This window comes from Heptranchias perlo, chromosome 15 (genome assembly GCF_035084215.1).
Source record: "Heptranchias perlo isolate sHepPer1 chromosome 15, sHepPer1.hap1, whole genome shotgun sequence".
In the NCBI taxonomy this organism is placed as follows: domain Eukaryota; kingdom Metazoa; phylum Chordata; class Chondrichthyes; order Hexanchiformes; family Hexanchidae; genus Heptranchias; species Heptranchias perlo.
Window position 1 is genome coordinate 17,658,728 of NC_090339.1, and position 12,936 is coordinate 17,671,663.

Genomic DNA, 12,936 nt, shown 5'->3' on the forward strand with positions numbered 1-12,936 from the left:
GTTGATATGGCCATGAAGAGTGCAAACAAATTACTGAAGTTCATTTCTGGAGGAACAGAATACAAAGGCAGGGAGGTAATGTTAAATTTATATCGAACCTTGGTTAGACCACAGTGAGTACTGTGCGCAGTTCTGGTTTCCATACTATAAAGAGGATATCAAAGCACTGGAGAATTTGCAGGAAAGATTCACAAGAACGTTACCAGAATTGCGAGAATGTAACTATCAGGAACGTTTCACCAGGATGGGACTCTCTTCTCTGGAAACAAGAAGACTAAAAAGAGACCTGATAGAGATCTTTAAAGTTATGAAGGATGTGGAGAAACTGTTCTATTTGTGGGTAAGTCCATAACGAGGGGGCATAAATATAAGATCTCCACTAACAGATCAAATAAAGAATTTAGGAGGAATGTCCTCACGTAGAAAGTGATGAGAATGTGGAACTCGCTGCCACATGGAATGGTTGAAGCAGATAGTATTGACACATTTAAGAGGAGGTTTGATGAATATATGAGGAAGAAGGGAATAGAAGGATATGGGGACAGCATGGAAAGAGGTCAGAGAGTGGGAGGAGGCTCGTGTGGAGTACAGATACCAGTATAGAGCAATTGGGCCGAATGGCCTATTTCTGTGCTGTGGATTCTAGGGACCTATATGTTATTCTATGAATGAGGTCTTGGCAAATAATACCAGAAATTGTACTTTGTTCTAAAACACTGATTTTATTCCTGTTTTATTTATTACAAGGTATATTCACAAAAGATGAAATTATGAGGTTACCTTCACATACATGATTTAAAAAAAACGTGAATTTCAACTAGATTTCTCTGGCTTTTTGGAAACAACGAATTAAGTCAATTATTTTCTTTGTTAATTTTTATAGCAAAATTTAAAAAGTGCTGCTGTTTTTGAAGGATAAATTTGGCTATGGATGATCCAATCCTGCAGAAGTGAAAATTATTAAGAACTTATTAGTGGAAGATGGGCTATAAAAACTTCCAAGATATGCAAGCTAGCGCGCCTTCAGAGTAATTTGAAATGAGTTCTTCCATACGATTTTTATTTGGTGGATTCAGAATGGAATTTTTGTCTTCTAATGGAAATATTTTCCACTCTGGTCCACTAATAATCTGTTTCAATGTCTTCTTAGTGCTGACCAAGGCTACTACTCCTGCAGTTCATTTAATTTAAATATCAAATTATATGCGAACAGCACATCGGTTCATTCAAATTTTCATTAGAGCAAAGCACTCCATAAAACTTGAAATAATAGTTAAGGCACCAAGGCAAAGTCCTTAAGGTAAACATAAAACCTGAGTCTTGGAGTTAGAGAATAACCTGCTGATTATAGAATTTGCTTATGTTACAAAGCTGTGTGACCAGATGACAAATTCAAAGTAGATGAAAAGCACTCACAAAGTGAACTGGCTAAAGGAATAGTAAATGGATTTGAACATAGACAAATGTTTGGTAATACTGCCCACACTTATCATGGGCATCTGCCTATATCGGGCAAACAGAGCTAACCATTTGCCAGTACCATAAGAGTCAATTATAAAGGCATCGCTTTTAACATATTAAGCGCGCCAGCTGTTTTGGACAGTTTTTCCTGCCTTATTAATCCATTATACAGAACTTACCGATGTGCGATGTTCAGTTTTGATCCCTGACGAGGACTCCATGGGTCTCTCCATGATTTTCTCTTTGCTGGTAGACTAGCAGTTTTTGTTGGCGCTTTCTAGGTCAAATCTGGAATTGAGTGGAAACTGCATCCGATATCAATCCATATTTTAGTGACCAGTAAGGTCCGCAGGGTTCACAGCAGTGGAGGTTGGTTTTGTCGTCCAGCGCTTATAGCGGGTAAATCGTGTTAGCACCAATGTGCTCGCTTTAAGCGCTGTGGACTGTACTCGACGGTTTACTGGGTATATGTACCACATGATGTGGTATTAAGCTGTATAGAAGAGAACGTTTCAGGTTTAATCCCTGGTCTGTGCTGAGTTAGCTGATCTCAACCAAGGCAACTGACCTCAGTGCCTCTGAGCTAGTTAGGGATGCGGGTGTGGCAAGAATCAGCCACCCGTGCTGTTTCTGGTCACTATTCAGTAACCATCACTGGAAAGCGTGTGTGTGGACATCTGGTGAGGACAGAAGCATGCGTGGATGTGATGCCCTCACAACCAAATAGATTGCCAACACTCACTGTCTAAACTTACACATAAAGAGCATTGTGGACCCATTGTCTAAGAGTTGGCACCTTTATGAAAGAAAAGTGAAGCAAATTGGGAAAAAAATAAATTAAAGTAAGGTGATATATATTGAGACAGGAACAGCCATAGGGTTTCTATCAGAAAAGGCAGAAAAGAATTTGGATGCGATTGTTGATCATTTACAAAGCTTACAGTTACAATGTAAACAATACCAACCAATTTAATCAAAATCTAATATTGTGTTGATCACTGGAGAAGTCACAGTTCAAACACTGTGTAGTTTTAGCTACTCCAACTTCAAAAGGATTGCAGGTTCAGAGAAGCATGATAAAAATAATTCCAAAATTTAAGGCTTCAAATTATGAAGACATTTGCAGAGCTAAACTGCTTGTTACTGGAGAAAACAGACATGATTTTAAATGTTGAATAGCTTAGATGATGTAAGATGGCGACACATTTAAAATTCACAATCTTAATGTGAGACCAGACACAAAACATGTGTCTGATTACTAAGTTACTGGAATAGAAGTGACCATATTTAAAGTTAATCTCTTGCTTAAACAATCTGAGCATCTGACTTTTGAGAGTTGACGCTGCTTGTACTTGCATGATAGCATAATACAGGGATGTAACAATGGCGTCCCCTTACGATCTGGACCAGATTGTCATGTATTTTTTCAATCTCTCCAGGGGCCAACAGAGTGAATACTTGGTGAGACGTGACTTGACAGGATATGTTAAGCTGGTTTATTCCCCAACAGAAGTACAGTTATGATTGGATTAGTTTATTTTCACGAATATAACTTGTCTTCATGTAATAACATAAAAACAATGAACACGTCACACAACCTCACCTTAGTGGGTCATTTGAAACAGATTAACTCCTCTGCATGCTAACTTTTTGAGACTGCCATTTCTGGGGCCCTTTTGCCTCGAGTGTGTTTCAGGTGCGAAAGCTAAATTGCCTTTTCGGTGTCTATGTCTCCTCTTATCCTACACTTCACTAACAGGCAGAGGTCAAAGGATTTTCCAACACAATAGGTGAGAGATATTTTCCAATTACAACACATGCCAACAAATCACTTCTTGTTTAGTCGCAAGGAAAAACAACTTTCATTTAGCATATTATAAACACACTTCAACAAGGTGTCCTTAATTTTTAAACTTGAGAGAATAAACATTGCCTATAAAACCCCAGTATTAAAAATAACTTTTTCCAAATCTTTCTGTGGGAATCCTGAAGTGTGACAGTGGTCATCTGATAGATTAAAAAAATAATACTCCTTCAGTTTGAAATTGGAGTGCAAATTGACCTGTAGCTCCTCCATTAAGCTATGATGGAAAATAGAATAAGAGAATCATAGAAATTTACTGCACAGAAAGAGGCCATTCGGCCCATCGTGTCTGTGCCGGCCGAAAAAGAGCCATCCAGCCAAATCCCACTTTCCAGCTCTTGGTTCGTAGCCTTGTAGGTTGCGGCACTTCAAGTGCATATCCAAGTGCTTTTTAAATGTGATGAAGGTTTCTGCCTCGCCCACCCTTTCAGACAGTGAGTTCCAGACCCTCAACACCCTCTGGGTGAAAAAATTTCTCATCAGCTCCCCTCTAATCCTTCTACCAATTACCCTCTGGTTTTTGACCTCTCTGCTAAGGGAAATAAGTCCTTCATTTCCACTCTATCTAGGCCCCTCATAATTTTATACACTTCAATTAAATCTCCCCTCAGTCTCCTCTGTTCCAAAGAAAACAACTCCAGCCCATCCAATCTTTCCTCATATCTAATATTCTCCAGTCCTGGCAACATCCTCGTAAATCTCCTCTGTACCCTCTCCAGTGCAATCACACCTTTCCTGTAATGTGGTGACAAGAACTGTACGCATTACTCTAGCTGTGGCCAAACTAGTGTTTTACACAGTTCGAGCATAACCTCCCTGCTTGTACATTCTATGCCTTGGCTAATAAAGGTAAGTATCCCGTATGCCTTCTTAACCACCTTATCTACTACCTGTCCTGCTACCTTCAGGGGTGTGCGGACATGCACTCCAAGGTCCCTCTGTTCCTCTACACTTCTTAGTATCCTCCCATTTATGGAGTATTCCCTTGCCTTGTTTGCCCTCCCCAAATGCATTACCTCACACTTCTCCGGATTGAATTACATTTGCCACTTTTCTGCCCACCTGACCAGTCCATTGATATCTTCCTCCAGTCTGCAGCTTTCCTCCTCACCATCAACCACATGGCCAATTTTTGTATCATCTGCAAACTTCTAAATCACGCCCCCTACACTTAAGTCTAAATCATTGATATGCACCACAAAAAGCAAGGGACCTAATACTGAGAACCTGCGGAACACCACTGGAAACAGCCTTTCAGTCACAAAAATACCCGACTACCATTAACGCTTTACTTCCTGCCACTGAGCCAATTCTGGATCCAACTTGGCACTTTCCCTTGGATCCCGTGGGCTTTTATTTTTCTGACCAGTCTGCCAAGTGGGACCTTGTCAAAAGCCTCGCTAAAATCCATCTACACTACATTAAACAGGCTACTCCCATCGACCCTCCTTGTTGCCTCCTCAAAAAATTAAATCAGGTTAGTCAGACACGACCTTCCCTTACCAAATCCATGCTGACTGTCCTTGATTAATCCGTGCCTTTCTAAATGATGACTAATAATGTCCCTCAGAACTTTTTCCAATAATGTGCCCAACACCGCGGTTAGACTGACTGGCCAGTAATTTACTCGGTCTATCCCTTTCCCCCTTTTTAAACAACAGTACAATGTTACTAGTCCTCCAATCCTCCGGCACCACACCTGTAGCCAGAGAATATTGGAAAATGATGGTCAGAGCCTCCACTACTTCCTCCCTTGCTTCTTTTAACAGCCTGGGATACATTTGATCCAGGCCTGGTAATTTATCTACTTTCAAAGATGCTAGACCCCTCAATACCTCCTCTCTCACTATGTTTATCCCATCCAATATTTCACACTCCTTCTCCTTAAGTCCAATGTCTGCATCGTCTTCCTCTTATGTGAAGACAGACACAAAGGGCTCGATTTTAGCACCCGCTGGATGGGGGCTGCCGTAGCTACAGTCATGACCTCCTCGGAGGGCGAACAGCATCACCAGCCTCGCCGTCCACCTCTGACACGTGAAGCTCCACAACACAGTGCTGTGACACAACACCTGCACAGCAGGAGGGAGGGCAACCGCAGAGAGAGATGTGTCACAGAAGGCATTACCCTCGCCACAGGGTCCACAGACCGAGGCTCAGCTTCCTGGATCTCTCTGAGCAGCAGTGCACACGGAGGCTCAGAGTCACTTGACATGTAGTCGTGGACATCTGCAGCCTCCTTCATGCAGAGCTACTCCCGGGCTGGCCCGAGCACCATCTTCTGACCTGTCACTGTCAAAGTCACCACTGCCCTCAACAACTTCTCCTCCGCATCCTTCCAGGGTGTCACCGGGGACATCACCGACATCTCTCAGTCGTCTGCACAAAAGAGCCCTGCAAATACACCTGCACCCACTCTGCAGTGACACAATGGGTGGCATCAGTTGTGGGTCTTCACTGCGATCCTTAGGAAAGGGCATTATTGCACAAACCAGACAAGATTCGCAAAGACGTGGCAGTAGTGGTGCCAATATATGTAATGTGAGTTGAGCAGAAATTAAATATAAGTAAAAACCAAGACAAACCCTCAAACACCCTTGTGCATCCCCTTCATGCTCACGACACGTTTGCCTTACGCTTCCTATTGCACATATGTGATGCATGCCCTGTGGCTGCAGCACAGGTAGTGGCAGGTTGAGTGAGGCTGACCATGAAAGAGATGCACGAGAGGGTGAGTATGAGATAGAGCCATGAGATTGTATGAGGATTGGGTTGAGTGGTAGTGGCGGGATGAGTACTGGCGAGGTGAGTGATTGCAGGTAAGATGAGGATGAGCTTTGAGTGGGTGTGAGGAGTGATGTGACACAGTAGTGTTGGCAGTGCAGAAGGAGATGTGGGGTGGGGGCGGTGATGTGGCAGACGGAGTGTAGGGGAATGAGTAAGTGTACTCACTTTGGCTGACCTACTTAGGTTATTGGAGCGCCTCCTGCACTGTATGCAGGTGCGCGATATGTTGGTGGTGCAGGTGACCTCCTCTGCCACCTCGAGCCAGGCCTTCTTGGTGGCAGAGGCAGGCCGCTTCCTCTCGCCCGCCGGGGGGAAGATCTCTGTCCTCCCCCTCCTCCTCACCCCATCTAATGATACCTGGGGTGAGGCATCATTAAACTGGGAGCAGCCTTCCCCCTGGGCTGCTCCATGCTGTAATTTTTCCTATTTGTTGCAGCAGTCAGTCAGTGGAGAACTGCCCCTTTAAATAGAGCTCCTCCAGCTGACAGACCTTACTGCGCATGCGCAGTCCGCCCGCCGCGCAGCTTAGCAGCGGGGAACCTGGAAGAACAGGTAAGTGGCTCCAATCAGCCTGCGATTGCGCGCGGACCAGACTGATTTCACCGGGCACGTTACCCACGCACCCAATCGACCCCCCGCTGCGAACCCGCTGCTATGGTAATATCGGGCCCAAAGTATTCATTAAGAACCATACCCACGTCTTCTACCTCCACACACAGGTTACCTCTTTGGTCTCTAATAGGCCCTACTCTTTCCTTCGTTATCCTCTTGCTCTTTATGTATTTCCAAAACACATGTTTGGGATTTCCTTGATTTTACTTGCCCATATTTTTTCATGCCCTCTCTTTGCTATCCTAATTTCCTTTTTAATTTCACCCCTGCACTATCTATACTCCTCTAGGCTTTCTGCAGTATTGAGCTCTCGGTATCTGACATAAGTTTCCCTTTTGTTGCCTTATCCTACCCAGTATGCTCCTTGATATCCAAGGGGCTCTAGATTTGAGTGTCCCACTCTTTTTCTTTGTGGGAAAACATATATTCTGAACCCCTTGAATGCCTCCCACTGCTCTGACACTGATTTACCTTATTGTAGCTATTTCCAGTCCACTTTTGCTAAATCACATGACAGCTTCGTAAAATTGACCATTCCCCAATTGAAAACTTTTACTCCTGGTGCATCTTTGTCCTTTTTGATAACTACGCTAAATCTAACTGAATTATGATCACTACCACCAAAATGCTGTCCCATCGATACCCTTTCCACCTGCCCAGTTTCATTCCCTAAAACCAAGTCCAGAACTGCCCCCCCTCTTTTTGGGCTTGCTGTGTACTGGCTAAAAATGTTTTCCTGAATGCATTTTAAGAATTCTGCACCCTCTATACTTTTTACACTGATTTTATCCCAGATAACATTAGGGTGGTTGAAATCCCGTACTATTTCTGCCCTATTCTATTGTTTTGGCACTTCTCAGAAATTTGCCTACATATTTGCTGTTTTATCCCCTTTTGACTGTTCAGGTATCTATAGTATGCTCCCAGCAGTGTGATTGCCCCCTTTTTGTTCTTCAGTTCAACCCATATGGCCTCATTTGATGATCCTTCTAACATATCGCAGGACAGGTAGATAAGTTGGATAAAAAGGCAAACGGGATGCTTTCCTCTATGAGCTGAGGCATAGAATCTAATATAGAATATAAAAGCATGGAGGTTATGCTAGAACTGTATAAAACATTGGTTAGGCCACAGCTGCAGTACTTCGTAGAGTTCTGGTCACCACATTACAGGAAAGATGTGACTGCACTGGAGAGGGTACAGAGGAGATTTATGAGGATGTTGTCAGGGCTGGAGAATTTTAGTTATGAGAAAAGATTGGATAGGCTGGGGTTATTTTCTTTGGAACAAAGGAGGCTCAGGGGAGATTTAATTGAGGTATATAAAATTATGACGGGACTAGAGTGGATGGGAGGACCTATTTCCCTTAGCAGAGGGGTCAGTGACCAGGGGGCATAGATTTAAAGTAATTGGTAGAAGGATTCGAGGGGAGCTGAGGAGAAATTTTTTACTCAGAGGATGGTGGGGGTCTGGAACTCACTGCCTGACAGGGTGGTAGAGGCAGAAACCCTCAACTCATTTAAAAAGTACTTGGATATGCATTTGAAGTGCCGTAACCCACAGGCTACGGACCAAGTGCTGGAAAGTGGGATTAAGCTGGATAGCTCTTTTTCGGCCAGCACGGACACAATGGGCCGAACGGCCTCCTTCCGAGGCGTAACTTTCTATGATTCTATATCATCCCTCCTCACAGCTTTAATTGTATCTTTAACCAATATTGCAACTCTCCCCCCCTCCTTTTTATCCCCTCTCTATCTCGTCTGAAAACCCTGTAAAACCAGGAATGTTGAGCTGCCATTCCTGCCCTTCTTTAAGCCATGTTTCAGTAATAGCTAAGATATCAAACTTGCACGTGTCTATCTGTGCCCTCAGCTCATCTGCCTTATTCACTATACTCCTTGCATTGAAGTATATACCATTTAGCACCGTCACTCCTTTGTAGTCTATTTTCTAGCCTTTGTTTCCTCTGCCTTCCAAACTCACTTACTAATTTTCTACCTTCCATTTCCAGCTCCGCTTTTCTCCCTTCTAAATCTACGCTCAGGTTGCTATCCCCCTGCTAAGCTAGTTTAAACCCTCCCCAACAGAACTAGCAAACCTCCCCACAACGATATTGTACAGGTCCCACATCCCCCAGAATGGTCCCAATACCCCAGGAATCCAAAGCCCTCCCTCCTGCACCATCTCTCCAGCCATGCATTCAACTGTGCTATCCTCCTATTTCTATACTCACTACAGCGGGGTACTGGGAGTAATCCGGAGATTACTACCTTTGAGGTCCTGCTTATTAATCTCTTTCCCATCTTTCTAAAATCTGCCTGCAGGGCCTTATCCCTCTTTCCACCTCTGCCATTGGTACTGGTGATGTTATGTATACTAGCAGGTTAAGAAAATAAATAGATCTATCCCCTTATTTATAATGGCTCTTTGATACTTTGAGTATGGAACAAAATGCACCTTAATACCTGTTCAGCATGCAGTGTTAGGGGGAATCAACTACTAGATTCACAACCCAGCTTTACATTGACTATATAGATTTGACCTTATTAGAAATGCAAATGAAAATTCCATGACATACAGTATCCATCTATGCAGAAGTGTTTTGTATTTTCCACTTCCTTAGGGATGAGTTGTTCAGTGAACTAGGGAGAGGAATGAATAACTCACTGAATTTTGATAAGGATATTTGAGAAAATGAGTATACATTATTATAATTGTCTCGGTAAAAGATGAAGGTAATATTGCTCTGCAACCATTTAATTAACACTTCAGCAAACAGTTGTGTGCATATTTTGCCAGTTTTTTTTAAGTCAAAAAACACCCCATCAAATTTCTAAATTATGCGCTAGAATTTCTAGCGTGGGATCAGCGACAAAAGGAGAGAGAGAGGAGTGGAGCGCGGGATCAGCGATAAAAGGAGTCTTTAAGCTTATTTTTGTGTAGTTAATAATATAATAAATCGAGGCATGGTAGGGCAGCTCAGACCCGTCAAATGCATGGCCTGTGCCATGTGGGAACTCCAGGATGCTTCCCGTGTCCTGGACAACCACATGTGCAGGAAGTGTCATCAGCTGGAGGAGCTCCAGCTCCGGATTTCGGAGCTTAAGCAGCAGCTGGCATCTCTACAGTATATCCGCGAGTCCGAGAGTTTCATACATAGCATGTTTCAGGAGGTGGACACACCATAGCTTAAGAGAGTGCAGGCAGAGAGGGACTGGGTGACCACCAGACAAACAAGGAGAAGATGAATGTGTGGCTGGAGAGATGGTGCAGGAGGGAGGTTGCAGGAGGGAGAGCTATAGATTCCTGGGGCATTGGGAATGGTGCGGGGGGAGGTGGGACCTGTACAAGCTGGACGGGTTGCACCTGAACAGGGCCGGGACCAATATCCTCGCGGGGAGGTTTGCTAGTGCTGTTGGAGAGGGTTAAAACTAGCTTGGCAGGGGGATGGGAACCTGAGCGTAGATTCAGAAGGGAGAGAAGCAGAGCTGGAAATGGAAGGCAGAAAATTAGTAAGTGAGTTTGGAAGGCAGAGGAAACAAAGGTTAGAAACTAGACAACAAAGGAGTTTGGCAGTGCCTAATGGTGGAGACCTCAATGCAAGGAGTATAGTGAATAAGGCAGATGAGCTAAGGGCACAGAGAGACATGTGGAAGTACGATATCTTGGCTATAACATAAACATGGCTTAATTACGGGCAGGATTGGCAGCTCAACGTTCCTGGTTACAGGGTTTTCAGACAAGATAGAGAGGAGGATAAAAAAGGAGGGGGGTGGCAATATTGGTTAAAGAAACAATAACGGCTGTGAGGAAAGATGATATGTTAGAAGGATCATCAAATGAGGCCATATGGGTTGAGCTGAAGAACAAAAAAGGGGCAGTCACACTGCTGGGAGTGTACTCTAGACCCCGAAACAATCTGAGGGAGATAGAAGAACAAATATGTAGGCAAATTTCTGAGAAGTGCAAAAATAGTAGGGCAGTAACAGGAGGGGATTTCAACTATCCTCATATTAACTGGGATATAATCAGCGCAAAAGGTATCGAGGGTGCAGAATTCTTAATTGCATTCAGGAGAACTTTTTTAGCCAGTAAGTAGCAAGCTTTAGGGAATGAAGCTGGGCAGGTGGAAGGAGTATCAGTGGGAGAGCATTTTGGTGGTAGTGATCATAATTCAATTATATTTAGCATAGTTATGGAAAAGGACAGAGGTAAAACAGGAGTAAAAGTTCTAAATTGGGGAACGGCCAATTTTACTAAGCTGAGAAGTGATTCAGCAAAAGTGGACTGGAAACAGCTACTTGAAGGTAAATCAGTGTCAGAGCAGTGGGAGGCATTCAAGGGGGAGATTCAAGGGGTTCAGAGTAAACATGTTCCCACAAAGAAAAAGGGTGAGACTGACAAATCTAGAGCCCTCTGGATGACAAGGAGCATGCAGGGTAAGATAAGGCAAAAAGGGAAGCTCATGTCAGGCACCAAGAGCTCAATACTGCAGAAAGCATAGAGGAGTATGGAAAGTGCAGGGGTGAAATTAGAAAGGAAATTAAGAAAGCCAAGAGAGGGCATGAAAAAATACTGGCAAGTAAAATGAAGGAAAACCCAAAAATGTCTTATAAATACACAAAGAGCAAGAGAATAACTAAGGAAAGAGTAGGGCCTATTAGAGACCAAAAAGGTAACCTTAGTGTGGAAGCAGAAGATGTTGGTATGGTTCGTAATAAACACTTTGCATCTGTCTTCACAAAAGAGGGGACGATGCAGAAATTGCAGTTAAGGAGGAGGAGTGTGAAATATTGAATGGGATAAACATAATGAGAGAGGCAGTATTAAGGGGTTTAGCATCTTTGAAAGTAGGTAAATCACCAGGCCCGGATGAAATGTATCCAAGGCTGTTAAGAGAAGCAAGGGAGGATGTAGTGGAGGCTCTGACCATCATTTTCCGATCCTCCCTGGCTACAGGAGGATTCCTAACATTGTACCATTGTTTTAAAAGGGGGAAAGAGATAGACCGAGTAATTATAGGCCAGTCAGCCCAACCTCAGTGGTGGGCAAATTATTGGAATCGTTTATGACAGACAGCATAAATAGTCATTTAGAAAGGCACGGGATAATCAAGGACAGTCAGCATGGATTTGTTCAGGGAAGGTCATGTCTGACTAATGAATGAACTTTTTTGAGGCAGTAACAAGGAGGGTCGAAGAGGCTAACGTGCTTGATATCGTGTACATGGATTTTAGCAAGGCTTTTGTCAAGGTCCCACATGGCAGACTGGTCAAAAACATGAAAGCCCATGGGATCCAAGGGAAAGTGGCTAGTTGGATCCAAAATAGATTCAGTGGCAGGAAGCAAAGGGTTATGGTTGACGGGTGTTTTGGCGACTGGAAGGCTGTTTTCAGTGGGGTCCCTTATTTTTTGTGGTATATATTAATGATTTGGATTTGAATGTGGGAGGCTTGATCAAGAAGTTTGCAGATGATATAAAAATTGGCCACGTGGTTGATAGTGAGGAGGAAAGCTGTAGACTACAGGAAGGTATCAATGGACTGGTCAAGTGGGCAGAAAAGTGGCAAATGGAATTCAATGCAGAGAAGTGTGAGGCAATGCATTTGGAGAGGCCAAACAAGGCAAGGGAGTACACAATAAATGGGAGGATACTCAGAGATGTAGAGGAACAAAGGGACCTTGGAGTGCATGTTCACAGATCCCTGAAGGTAGCAGGACAGGTAGATAGACAGGTTAAAAAGGCATTTGGGATACTTTCCTTTATTAGCCGAGGCATAGAATATAAGAGCAGGGAGGCTGTGCTAGAACTGCATAAAACATTGGTTGGGCAACAGCTTGAGTACTGCATACAATTCTGGTCACATTACAGGAAAGATGTAATTGCACTAGAGAGGGGACAGAGGAGATTTCTGAGGATGTTGCCAGGGCTGGAGAATTTTAGCCATAAGAAAAGATTGAATAGGCTGGGGTTATTTTCTTTGGAACAAAGGAAGCTGAGGGAAAATTTAATTGTGGTATATAAAATTACGATGGGACTGGGTAGAGAGGACAGGGAGGGCTTATTTCCCTTAGCAGAGGGGTCAGTGACCGGGGACATAGATTTAAAGTTCTTAGTAGAAGGATTAGAGGGGAACTGATGAGAAATTTATTCACCCAGAGGGTGGTGGGGACCTGGAACTCACTGCCGGAAAGGGTGGTACAGGCAGAAA

General features: G+C 43.6%; 1 protein-coding gene across 5 annotated transcripts in view; it reads right to left on the reverse strand.

Annotated features, from left to right (window-relative positions):
* Positions 1-12,936, reverse strand: part of diaph2 (diaphanous-related formin 2) — a 705,669-nt gene that overhangs the window by 235,555 nt on the left and 457,178 nt on the right. The gene's annotated exons all lie outside the window — the stretch shown is intronic.